Source organism: Pyrus communis, chromosome 3 (assembly GCF_041283825.1).
Source record: "Pyrus communis isolate YQ-2024b chromosome 3, ASM4128382v1, whole genome shotgun sequence".
Lineage (NCBI taxonomy): Eukaryota > Viridiplantae > Streptophyta > Magnoliopsida > Rosales > Rosaceae > Pyrus > Pyrus communis.
Window position 1 is genome coordinate 62,973 of NC_142567.1, and position 12,578 is coordinate 75,550.

The window sequence follows — 12,578 nt, forward strand, 5'->3', positions numbered from 1 at the left end:
TAAGGCTAATTGTCACCTAACCATTTTTAGCATTACAGTTGGTTACTGGGTATGAACTTGATGTTTTGTACTTACCCGTTTTGGGTGTGCATTTTCTGTACCAAGTTGCGCCACCGCAATGTACCAGTTTGGATCCTCAAAGAAGGATGTGAATCTTTGTCGATTATGATTCTTCTTCACACTAACTCTTTAAAGCCTTTGCATGCAATCTCTTTACCGCTCATTTTAGGAATTGTCACTTCAAAGAGACAGTTTTCTTGCCGTTAGGGGGAGATAAGAACATCAACATTCTTGGATAACAACGCAAATTTGCCTAGACATTACCCATTATGTCTCATCTCGATTTCTGTACTGCACAAGCAGGGCCGATCCTGAGTTTTTTGGTGCCCAGTGCAAAAGCTCAAAACGTGCCTTTTTTTTTAATACGTAAACATATGTTTAAAAAAAAGATTTAACGAGGATAATCACATGTATGTGTAAAAAAATTCATCACTAATAGCATGCAAAATGGCTTCCAATTTCTGATGTATGTGTAAAATTTTATTCACATCAACCAAATTATGATTCAAAATAGATGGATAATCACTCATACAAACTTGCAAATGGCTTTTGACTTCATCATTAGTAAGCCCATCAACCTTCATCAACTCTTTAATTTGTTTTGGTGTAGCAGCTACAAAAAAAAAAAAAAAAAAAAAAAAAACACCAATCACATAACGCATTAAACACACATCCAATACATCCCAATCCAATCAGATATTCATCCAATCATATAAAATATAGGTATTCATCAATTTACCCCTGACCTTGTAAGGATTGGCCAACACAAAGCAAATAGTGGCCAACACAAATCTCCCTGTGCAACATTTCCAGAAAAACGTTTTCGAAATCTTCACTGGTATCCATCTGCAAATCCACAAAGACAAGTAATTAATGTTTCATATCAATCACAATGACAAACAAACTAAACAACCTCCTCAAAATTTTAAACCCAAAAAATGTACCAAATTTGATATTTAGTAACATAATCAAAGCAACTAAACAAAAACCAAAATTGAAAGTAATAAAAATAGATTGGTTCATTTTTTGGGATGGGGCTCCTTTAGCACAAATTGGGCATCTCTAACAAATTCCCCTAATAACAAGTAAAATCCTCAATTACAAGCATAAACCTCAATTGCAAATTGGGTTCATAACAGAAGGGTAGTCGTGGGAGTTAAAGAACTGAGATGCTTCTCTAACAGAGAAGACTCTGAGGAGTACAAAGTGTGGGTGGAGAGAAGGAAGTAGATGGAATTCAAAATGGTAACAGAAAATTAGGGAAATCAATTCGAAAGTGGATTGAGGGTTTGCAAAGTGAAGCATACCTGATTCCTGGAGGTCATCGTCGCAGAGGTCATCGTGCGGTCCAATTTCAATGAGAGAGAGAGAGAGAGAGAGAGAGAGAGAGAGAGATTGCAATGGCAAATGGGTAGGGATTTATCAATTTTGCAAAGCTTGGGAGAAAAGAACAGATGCAGGGCAGTGGGGGAAACAAAGTGAGGGTGGGGAATCGAAATTTGGGCCCCTTATGTTATTATTTTTTTTTCAATGCTCAAAATTTGGGCCTTTCTATGTATTGTCAAACTTGGGCTCTTGCCCTCAACTCCTATTTTAGGCTGGGTAATTTTTTTTATACCTATTTTGGGCTATGGACATTTTTTTTATACCTAATTATTTGTTTTTTTTTTTTTTTTTTTTTTTTTTTTGTGGTGTCCCTTTCAGTTTTGGGCCTTGGACAGTTGCCCTTGTAGCACTGGGCCTGGGCCAGGCCTACGCACAAGTGTGATGAGCAAGTGCGAAGTATTCTAACTTTCAGAATGTTGCTCCAGACGCATTCATGTGATCTAGCTAAAATGGCGAGACATTATACTAGCTATAAACATGCCAGCAAGGATAAACGTATTTAATGGATGTTGAGTTAACATCCCCGAAGAATGTGCCACCTCTGAAGAATAGTTTGGCCGCTTTGTTGGTTGATACAATAATGGCCTAAGCACAACATATCACTCAATTCATAGGATTCACTTCTGTAGAAGAGAAAGGTCACGACACAAAATGAATCCATACTCGATCGCTGTCTCAATCATTTCTATCTCATGAGATTAATCCAGCTTACTCTCAGGACTTGAAGTTCTTGGTTCAGTATACAAGTTTGGTTGAGATATGGAATTGGAATGAGATTATCACCGATGATGTTTTCACTTATATGGTAAATATCGACATAAATAAAAAGCGACAATAACAAACTATGTTATGTTGATTAGTGATAACGTAGAATTGATTGGACAACCGAAATTACAATCCAAGTTTAATTTCTTACCAAAATGTGTTTTGGATCTATAGTTTCTACACTACCCAAGGTAATCCTGTAGTGTTACTAGTGGGAAATGAGGCGTAATGAGATGGACGATATAATGAGATATAATGCATGCCTTACAGTGCAAGGTTTCTCTCAAACACCCTGCGATTGATTGCAGCATTATGAATGTGGTTAGTGTTTCTCCATAAGGACATTGATATGAAGATTGACATGTAGGTTCTCAAAGAATATACATGGAATGGTTCAAATAGTTTCAAACCACAGAATACTTTCTCAACTCGTTTGAGGCGTCCACTTATGGATTGAAACAATCCAGCAGATATGGTATACCCGTCTAAGTGATTATTTGATCAGTTAGGGATATGACATTATAACCTTGCGTGTTAAACTATAAAGTCTTATTCCGAATTGCTAAAGTTGCAGTTTATGTCCATGACATGAATCTTATTAAGACTCAGGAAAAGCTTAAGAAAAATGCCTAGCACCTGAAGACAAAATTTGAGATGAATGATCTTGTGAAAACTTGTTTATGTCTTGACTTGAAGTTCAAGCATTGTTGTGGCACTATTTTGATCCACCAGTCGAACTACATCCCGAAGGTGTTATCTTTAAGTATACCTATGATCTTCCATATGTTATATGCAAATGAAAACCTTGAAGGAATCTGAGGTTTTATATTTGAGTTTAACTTTGCGCTTTGTTGTACTTAGCTCATTGAATTAGATAGGACATCTCGTTCGCTGTTGATTTATTGGTAAAGATGCAACACTGCGCCTACACGTAACCACTAAATTGGTATTAAGGACGTACTTTCGTTACCCTAAAGGTACTACGGATTTGAGCTAATCCCAACACATCCTAAATAAATTCAACCCTTTGATCCTGGGAATGATGCTTACCTTGTTTGTTATGCTGACGCTAGTTACATATCAAACCCGCACAAGGTACCTTCCCAAAATGGTTATGTCTTTACCATTAGGGATACCGCAATATCTTGGAGGTCCACAATATAGCCTTAGTTATGAGGTTTTAGAATCATTCCAAGATTCAGCTTCACTATGCCATTTTCATCCATCGTTGAGTCTCAACGACGATCCATGAAGATTATGTCACATGTATCAACTCGACCAAGACATGATACATCAACGAAGTCAAAGCCAAGATATATTGCGTCTACATCACATCAACAAAGCATCATGAGATTGAAGTCATGCAATCCGATTTCAAATAACATTATCGATCTCTGCACGATGTCACTACCGAAGTCAACCTTCCAGAAGCTTGTCTGAGGAATTGGTATGCTTGACTACTCATAACCAATTCTTGTAGTTCTCATTTGGAAGTTTTGTCAAATTCAGGGGGTGTATCCAAAACTATACTCACTTGACCTTAATGCACTTTTCTCCTACGATTAGAAGCTTTTTTTCCCCATTAGGTTTTTGCTACCTAACTAGGTTTTGACGAGGCACCCATCTTGGTTGTTCATACCTTTGTGAGCTTGCTACTTGCATCTATAAGACGTATAGTTTTGACTTAATGCAACTTCTCACTTTTCTCCTTAGTCTATGAGTTTTTAACCCACCTTGGGTTATACCATAGCAAGATTTTGTGAGTTTTACCTTTTATGCATTCTTCCTCTAATTTAAGACTCACATTCACTCGTTGTATGGACGACTTCATCAACCGATCTTACTTCATCGCTGAAGATCTAATACGTCATTTACTTGAGTATTTACACACTCAAGGGGAAGTGTTGGAGTCCTAATAGTTTAAGAATGTGATTGTGTAAATCCTATGTTAGCTTGGATATCCTTGTGAGATTCTATCATATCTCTTAGAATAGATATTATCATTTTAGAGTTGTAATCTTATTGGGGCAAAGAATTACTTTCCCTACTACTATAAATAAAGACATAATGGGGGTGAGATAACACACCTTAAAATCACACATCTCTCTTCTCTTTATTGTCGCCGCACCCCCTCTCCCTATCCTTTATATTGTTCAATTAAATCAGGCCTACAACAAAATCAAAAAATTTCAACGTAAACATTTAATAGTATGGACAATACAAAAGAGTAATGTGGCCAATGCGATTAAAATTATGTGGTGATAGATAATAGAGCAAGAAAATCTTAGGGGACAAAGAGGCGGTAGCAAGAAAATGAGAAAACCCTAAAGATGAAAAACATGGCAACATTTAAACATGGATAACCCAAAAAGATAAACGTAGCATCTGCTCTAATTAATACAATTGCATACAGTACACAATGATCCATATTAGAGGTGCAATTGAGGTTGGGTCAACCTGAATCTATCTATATCTAACTCGATTTCTGTCACGCTCCAGACCTGGGGTCGATAATAAAAACTCAAACCTGAATCCAAAACGTGGGTTAAAAGCTCAATAAATAAAAGGAAATTATAACGGGTTGGAAAATAAATTCCTCTTATAAAAATAATTCATGATTCTTAAACAAATCAAGAATTCTTTACAACCTACAGTAAATAGATGAATATACTTTCTCTACTCCAATTTAATCCAATCTCATCCTGCCTACCCTCTTGAATGTCTAGTTCCTAAACCTGCATAACAATAGAGGGATGAGCTTTAATAGCTCAATAGGGACATAACCTTATCACAGTAAATTGACAATATTAAGTTAAGTGTCATGAAATCATATAGCCAAATATCAAATCATTATTGACAATAATGCATGAATGCAATGCAACCTCTTCAACTACCTCTGTTAATTTATATAATAAAACATGCAGACTTGCACGTCCCATACCATGCATTTTACCCCTGCAGAGGTGGTTCAAATGTTCTATTATAGAAACTAACCCCCATATGATACCCAAGTTCATAAACCCCTTTTGCTAGTCATCTTATCTAATTCATTGATCTCTAACCCAAATCACCCACATCGACAATTCCTGTCGATCCTATTCTAATGTGCACACTGAGCTCGCCTGGAATTGGTTTCACAATGAATAGATTCAACTACACAAAAGATCCTTTCCAACTACCCTCATTTCCATACTTCCAATCTAAATACTAAAATTCCAACCACATCAACATGAATGATGCACATATAATGTCATTTTATCTTTCACATATTTCACAGTATATTCTCAACGAATAGCATTCCAACAATAATTCCATAACCAATAACAAGTAAACACTTAACGGAAGCAATAGCCAATTAATATTCAATCACATTAATCAACCAAAAATATCAAGAATATTATCATACTTCACGAAATTTAATAAAATCAATTTCCGTAAATGTTTGCTGTATTTCCCCTACCTGGATTCTAAAGCTAAAACGAAGAACCATATCACAACCGCAATAGCTAGACTCCACGTACTTAAGTAAGCTCCTTAATCGCCATCTATTTCTCCACTCTCTTTTCTTTTCTAATCTCTCTCTCTCTCTATATAAGTATATATAATGTCTACATGAACTCTTGTTGCATGCACGACATAGTCCTTGTATTTTCCATTTCATTCTGTATCTATCCCTGCCTACATTGCATGCTGTTGATTAATACCACAAGCCATCTCTCAGTTTGCTGCTGTTTAATCATTTCCCTTATATAAAAACCTTCTACCCTATAATCCGATCTCCATCAAATACCCATGGTAACTTTCTCCCTCTAGTTTCAGTTCTGAAGCTCTCTATATATAACTAAACCTTTTGCCTGCTCCATGCAAATTCTAAAAGTTCCCCTTCCAAAACCAAAGGGTAACTACCCTATTTATAGTAAAGGAGGTCGGCTAAGAGAGTCCTCTGATTGGTTCAAATGGGCGGCCCATGATAGCTTTACCAAAGTCCTTGTATCGACAGCTCATGCTAAAATTTCATAAGTCATACACACCTGTCCATTGTGTGTAATTTCAATGCGACCTCCAGCTTTAATCTCATGTATCTACAAAGCTATATGAAAACATTGTCCTCCAGCTCAAGTTTGTAGACTTCCACGTGTACCAATACGGCTAACTACAAACACCAAACTAAGTGCTCAGCAAACAAAAGCTAGAAAATATGTAATAAAATAAATATATAAACATGTAGTTCAACCAATAAAAGTATATACATATAAATATATATACATACACATACATATATATATATATACACACACATTACCTTCAAATAATCGTATAAATATATTTTCTAAATGTACGGGTTCTTAAAATTTCAAATCCAATTGTGTGGACTAAAAAGAAGTAAATACTCGTCCAAATCCAATTCAATCTCAAATCAATTATTTATTGGAGTTGAATTGAGTTGTTGTGTTATTCGTCCGTATCAATCCAAAGAGCATTGGGCAAAAACGAGTGGATTTGGACCAACCCATGTCCATGAACGAATGGATAAATAACAATCCATAACCCATCAAACTCATTTATCAGCTTACTGCGTCTACCCTTATCCAACTTACTTGATAGTGGTATCAGGTGCAACCCACTAAATTAATGGGTACCCAGATTTTACTTTTCTTTACTTTCCAATACTCACCTAACACTACTACAATATTAACTTTAGGTGGCGGATATTAGAAAAATCCTGTCAGATTTTACTTTTCTTTACTTTCCAATACTCGCCTAATTAACTGCACCACCTTCCTCATTGAGCATAGATCTAGCAATTTTATGCAAGATACGTCACGTTAGCCTGACACGATGCGGAAAAAAAACAAGTTTAGAGTCGAGGTTTAACGTGTCGGGTCTTTTATCGGGTCAAATCGTTAAACATCTGTTAAAATAACGGGTCAGTTCAAGTTTACCTGCATATAACCTATTTTACCTTGTTAAACTAAAGTCATAAAACTCTCAGCCTATCCCTAAACTTGTGTGCCAAGTAAATAGTGTTTAATTAAAAGCTTATTTTTAGATACGCTATTGGAATTCTATTTTAATCTCACTTTACTCCATGTAACTCAAAAGTCATCACTTTACTCTTTGAAACTCAAAGTTCGCTTTACTTTGTCCCCTAGAACTCGATTTTGATCCAATTTTACCTCATAAAACTTGAAAGTCGTCTCTATAAAACTTAAAATTCATTATGCATTGCCTTAGATTTGTTAATTTCTTATGTGGTTTTGATTTGGGTGCGCCGGTCTAATCAATTTTTTTTTTCTTTTCATCTCTTCAGTTTTCTTTAAACTTATAAGTCTCTTATTGTTAAATGTTAACGCATAATGAAGATTTATTGCACATGTCGCATAGTCTTATTGGGGGTTAGGTCCCATATATATTTCAGGAGGCTGCTTATAAGTTTCAGGGAGAAGAGAGAGTCCACAAGTCAAAGTGGAACAAATTTTGAGTTTTATAGAGTAAAGTGGTAACTTTTGAGTTACAGAGTACAACGAGAGATCAAAATGGAGTTCTAAGAGATATAGGTAAAAATAAACCTTAATTAAATGATTAGTTGTATTGTTGAATAAAATGAATGATGAGTTTACAATTAATTTATTAATTCAGCTTGTACGTTTCTACCAAAAAGAAATAGATTTGCCAGCCTATACGTTTGTACTAAAAAGAAAAAAAAAAAAAATGCCAGGTCAAGATTGGATTTGTATCATATATGGCCAAAATTTAGCCTCCAATTTTGTAAATGTCAACCCAATTACCCTCAAACTTAAAAACGATAGACCTGAAATCCAAACTCTTGGCTTCGTCCTTTTCTTTTGTAGTGAATGAGCAGCTTCTCCACAAACAAAGACCCTAAATTCCATACTCTATTTTATAAAATTATGAAAATTTACGGGCTCTGATGGATTTGAATTCATTTGTGAAGAAAATTGTTCTCTGAATATATCAACCTATTAGTTATGACCATTAATAAAGGGCACTACAAATAACGGAAATTATATAGCTTCGTTTTGATCTTAGTAAAAACTAAAAAGAATAAAGCATCTTTCATCCATTTAGATGAAATCGTCATGAAACGAGCCAAAGAACTCCAATCAGGAAGTTGATTTAACATAAAAAAAAATATTTATACAAGAAAGGCTCTTTTAATTTCTGTTGAATTTGAAAAAAAAAAAAAGTCAATATCTTTCCATCATCCATTCGGGAATGTGAGCCACCGCTGGTGTTGTTAATGTTCTGGAAATATTTACATGTGATAAAACTTTGCTGGTGTGAAATACACTTTTCGGCAATCTAAGTTAATTTTTAAGGCATTTAAGTCTATTTAAATGTATTTTTTGTTATAATTGATAATTTTTATAAAAATTGACATTTATGAGAGTAGATAGTAAATTTTGGCTGATAACTTTTCGTTAAGATGTTAGAGCATCTCTAAAGGAGTTGTCAAAAAGTTTACATCAATAATAACGGTTAAATAGAACATTATTAGTGTTTTCAAACTGACATGACAATTATGTGGCATGAAATGAAAAGGAGAGGAAGTTGTCAAGTTTGATAGCAGCTTCAAATCTATTTTTAGTAATTAATAAATGTTTTTCATAATTTTTATACTTATCTTTTGTTTTAAAATACTAAACTAGCCTCTCCGCGTGCAATAGGTATTTTTGCATCACGAGAGCTACGGGTCCTAAAAATGTGTTGTTTTAGATATTCTTATATTTTTTAAGTGATTATTTTATAAATTATGGGTGTGTGTCCATTTTATAGATATGAGCACTAAATAGAACAGAGAAGGCAAGCGTTGTTATATTAGTATTCACTTTAGAGATGAGAATAGAATTGAAGGCACTCATACACCATATTTTCCTTCAACCTAAAAATAGAATTAACCCTTCACATGTTGGGTTACGAAAACCACATAAGGAGTAAAGTTTAGACTATCAATTACAATTTAATATTGACCAAATCTCAATAAAAATAAAAGTAAATCAAAGAAGAAAAAAAAGCACATACCATGCCTTTGCATGTACATTTGCTTATGCACTTGAAAAAGAAAAAGAAATGAAAAAAAATACACATAAATAAAATTAGACACTATGAAAACGTTATCACAGTTGGAGTCATAGATCGTATTTTAACAATAATTAGAAACTATGTCATAAGAAAAATTAGAATGCTCAAAAGAAAAAATGCTTGCAAAAATTAAAAGATTAAGCAATTAACTGGAGAATTACTCTTAGAACTGAAAAATTACTACAAAAGGTTTGAAAGTTACACGGTTAGATACTAAAAAGGAGAGAGATGAGATGGAGTGGGAAGGCAAAATTAAGATCGGCAATGGTTAACAACCTACTCCCTTTAATCTTTGCATTGTATTCCTTGTTGGATTGTTCCAATATTGGGCAAGACAGGGGGCACTGGTTCTGCCATAATCTCAACAACACAATCCTATCCATCAGAGCAGTTTTACAATGCTTCCATGGTTCTCATGCTCCACGATTTTTTCATTCAATCCTATCCATCAGATCAAGATTCGCAACTACACAATCTGTTCAACCAAAATTTAACCCAAATCTACTCAGCTCTATTAATCCCAAAACAAACAAAAGCAAATATAAGGTTAGATTTTGTTTGCATATAAAACTAAAAGTACCTGCATTCAACATCCACGTTATGAAGCCAAGAATGGGTTTGAGTCATCCCATCCACAAACACAATCATCCAAAGCATTGGCGGAACATGCACCAGGTAACAATGAACTTGATTTTGATTTTGACAAATTCAAACTACAATGAACAATTTTAGTCATTAAACAATCTACAAAGATATGTGATCACATACAGTACCACTCACTCTATCACATCTGTAATTGAAAAATCACTCCATCACAAATAGTAGATATTATACTATGATACAGTACCACAAATTGGTACTATCACTTGCATTAAACTAATTTGTCCACAAATTATAGTTCTTCTTCTTTGCTAGCTTACCACATAATAATGTAATTGAAAAAGTTGCAGACCAATCACAAACTCAGATGGCTGCTGAAGCTTTTTGTTATTTTCCAAACCCATTTACCTACCTAGCTAATTCACAATTTCCGTTATACGGACTTTTGCCACAGCTTTATGCATTACAGTTAGAAAATACAAAACTCAATATATGTGAGATCAAGTTCATTTGAAATTATGAAAAAGGAAATCAATTAAAACATGAACTATGATTTTTCGATTACAGATGAGTCATGAGTCTTCTTGAAGCATAAGTCCAAGCCATGATGCCCTCTTTGACATACGCCCAAACCTTCACACATTGAAACTTTCAGTTTATAAACAACAAATAATGTAAAGTATCAAAAAAAAAAAAAAAAAAAAGGAAAAAAAAAAAAAGAATTTAAGAGCATAACTGTGATGCTGTCAAATTGATCTAGGAAAGTTGAATGATTTTGATGATGAAATCTAATGAAAGCAGAAAAAGAAAGAGTAATTTCTTACTACAATTACACAATGTTAAACAAAAGAGAGTCATTCTCACCCAAAATCAACACCTATATTTGCAGAGAAAAATGAAGTCAATACCAAAATGGAAGGAGGAAACCAACTGCACCAGCACAATAAGCAGCAAGATAAAAGATGGAGTTGATAGGGTTTGTGGTTTCAGAGTACAATGTCTACTATTTTTCTTGACATGTATCCTACACTTTTCCATTCCACCTGAACTATTGTATCAATTTAATGCCGCCACAACATTAATACTTGTTTCCATAGCTGCAAAGGAGTGTATGAATGAGTATAGTAAGTAGTGTGTTTGAATGAGTATAGTATGCAGTGTGTTTGAATGAGCATAGTGTAGTAATTAAAATGTACAGACATTGGCAAAAAGGAAGAAAAAAAATATTCATATCTAATTAGAGTGAATTGAGAAGCTCAATCAAATGTAAAACCCCCTTACTTTGCATTTTGTTGCCATGTGAAGCTGTTTAAATTTGCTTTTGTTACCAAAATCTAAACAATAGAAAGTTCAAACCATATTACCCATACCTCCATGTCTCTATCCAGCATTAATTTGTTGATGCCTCATATCCAATGTAAAATGCATCACTTGTAGCTTCTCCATTGTATTACCTGATAAGAGATGATGCAGCTTCAAATAACTTTTATTAGATATTCTGTACAAAGGAGAAAGGGGACAAATAGATCAAACTACTAAGCTAAATTTTACAAAGACGATTAGCAGGCACCAAAATTATTTTTTACACAATGTTATGTTAACTTGCATCATACAAGTTAATATAACATAAAGTCTACATGTTAACTTGCATCATATAAAGACGATTAGCAGGCACCATATGCACGTTCTCGTCTTTCTTCATAAATCTGCAACTGCAACAAACAAAGACATACCTATCCACTATCTGTGAACGTTAAACTGTTTGATCCAGTGAAAGAAAGAAAAAAAAAAAAAAAAAGGTCGGTGATTGGAACCACCACTAATTTCGAAAGCGGAGTGCTCCAACTGCATGGACGATTCGGAGAACCGAAACAACAGTCCAAAGCAAACCTGGAAGTCAAGAATTAATCCAAATCAAACAGATATCAGTACCATGTAAATGATCTTCCAAATCAAATAAATATCCATGGATTCACATACCTTTGCAGAAGTTCGATATATGGGAGGGGCAATGATGGGTGTGCTTCTCTCATGATCGCATGTAGTCGAGTTTCCGAGACACACACCCGACGTAAGTTTTGTACCCATCTTTGATAGCAGAATGGCGGTTTTTCTGTCCATGTAAGCGCATCGTGTTGTTGTGAACGCTCAAACGTGGAGGAAATTTAGGGACGTGCGCTTTCTCAAACCAAAAAGCTCTGGTTTTTTTACCCCTTAAAAAGCATGCAGAGCACAAAACCCAGAACGGCAAAAACAAAGAAGGAGATCTGTGACTCTTTTTTTCAATCCTTTTCTATTTGGAACGAGAAACCACGCACTAATTTGCTGAAAACGAAAATTGATTTCCTTCCAATTATTCATCTCTAAATATTAGTGCAGCGTGGGTAGTTACCGTTGAACCTCCCACTAAACTCAGTCCAAATCGTGAGGATCCTACAGAGAGAACTATCAGCTGGTTCGCGTTTATTCTTCGTCCATCTTTTTCAACACTTATTTACTTTTTGCTTTGATTTTTTTTTCTTGAAATACAGTTTTTTTATTCAGTTATTTTTTTTTACCAGTTTGTCCTCATTTTTTCTTTTTTTTGGATTTCAATTGTGAAGGAAACAAAGCGGTTTTCTTGGCATTTCTGAATACTTCACTAAACTAGCATTCTTCCTTTA

General features: G+C 34.6%; 2 long non-coding RNA genes across 4 annotated transcripts; both read right to left on the reverse strand.

Annotated features, from left to right (window-relative positions):
- Positions 1-459: 459 nt before the first annotated feature.
- Positions 460-1,519, reverse strand: LOC148697689 (uncharacterized). The gene is made up of 3 exons (XR_015960281.1): positions 1,368-1,519; positions 800-906; positions 460-673 (listed from the first exon to the last, which is right to left on the reverse strand). It is a non-coding gene; the product is annotated as an uncharacterized LOC148697689 (long non-coding RNA).
- A 7,951-nt stretch (positions 1,520-9,470) lies between these two features.
- Positions 9,471-12,394, reverse strand: LOC148697690 (uncharacterized). Of its 3 annotated transcripts, none has more exons than XR_015960283.1 (5): positions 11,896-12,394; positions 11,649-11,805; positions 11,286-11,369; positions 9,896-10,548; positions 9,471-9,790 (listed from the first exon to the last, which is right to left on the reverse strand). It is a non-coding gene; the product is annotated as an uncharacterized LOC148697690 (long non-coding RNA). The 3 variants fall into 3 exon arrangements; XR_015960284.1 differs by having other exon boundaries at positions 9,896-10,028; positions 10,236-10,548; positions 11,286-11,805; XR_015960282.1 differs by having other exon boundaries at positions 11,286-11,805.
- Positions 12,395-12,578: the final 184 nt, after the last annotated feature.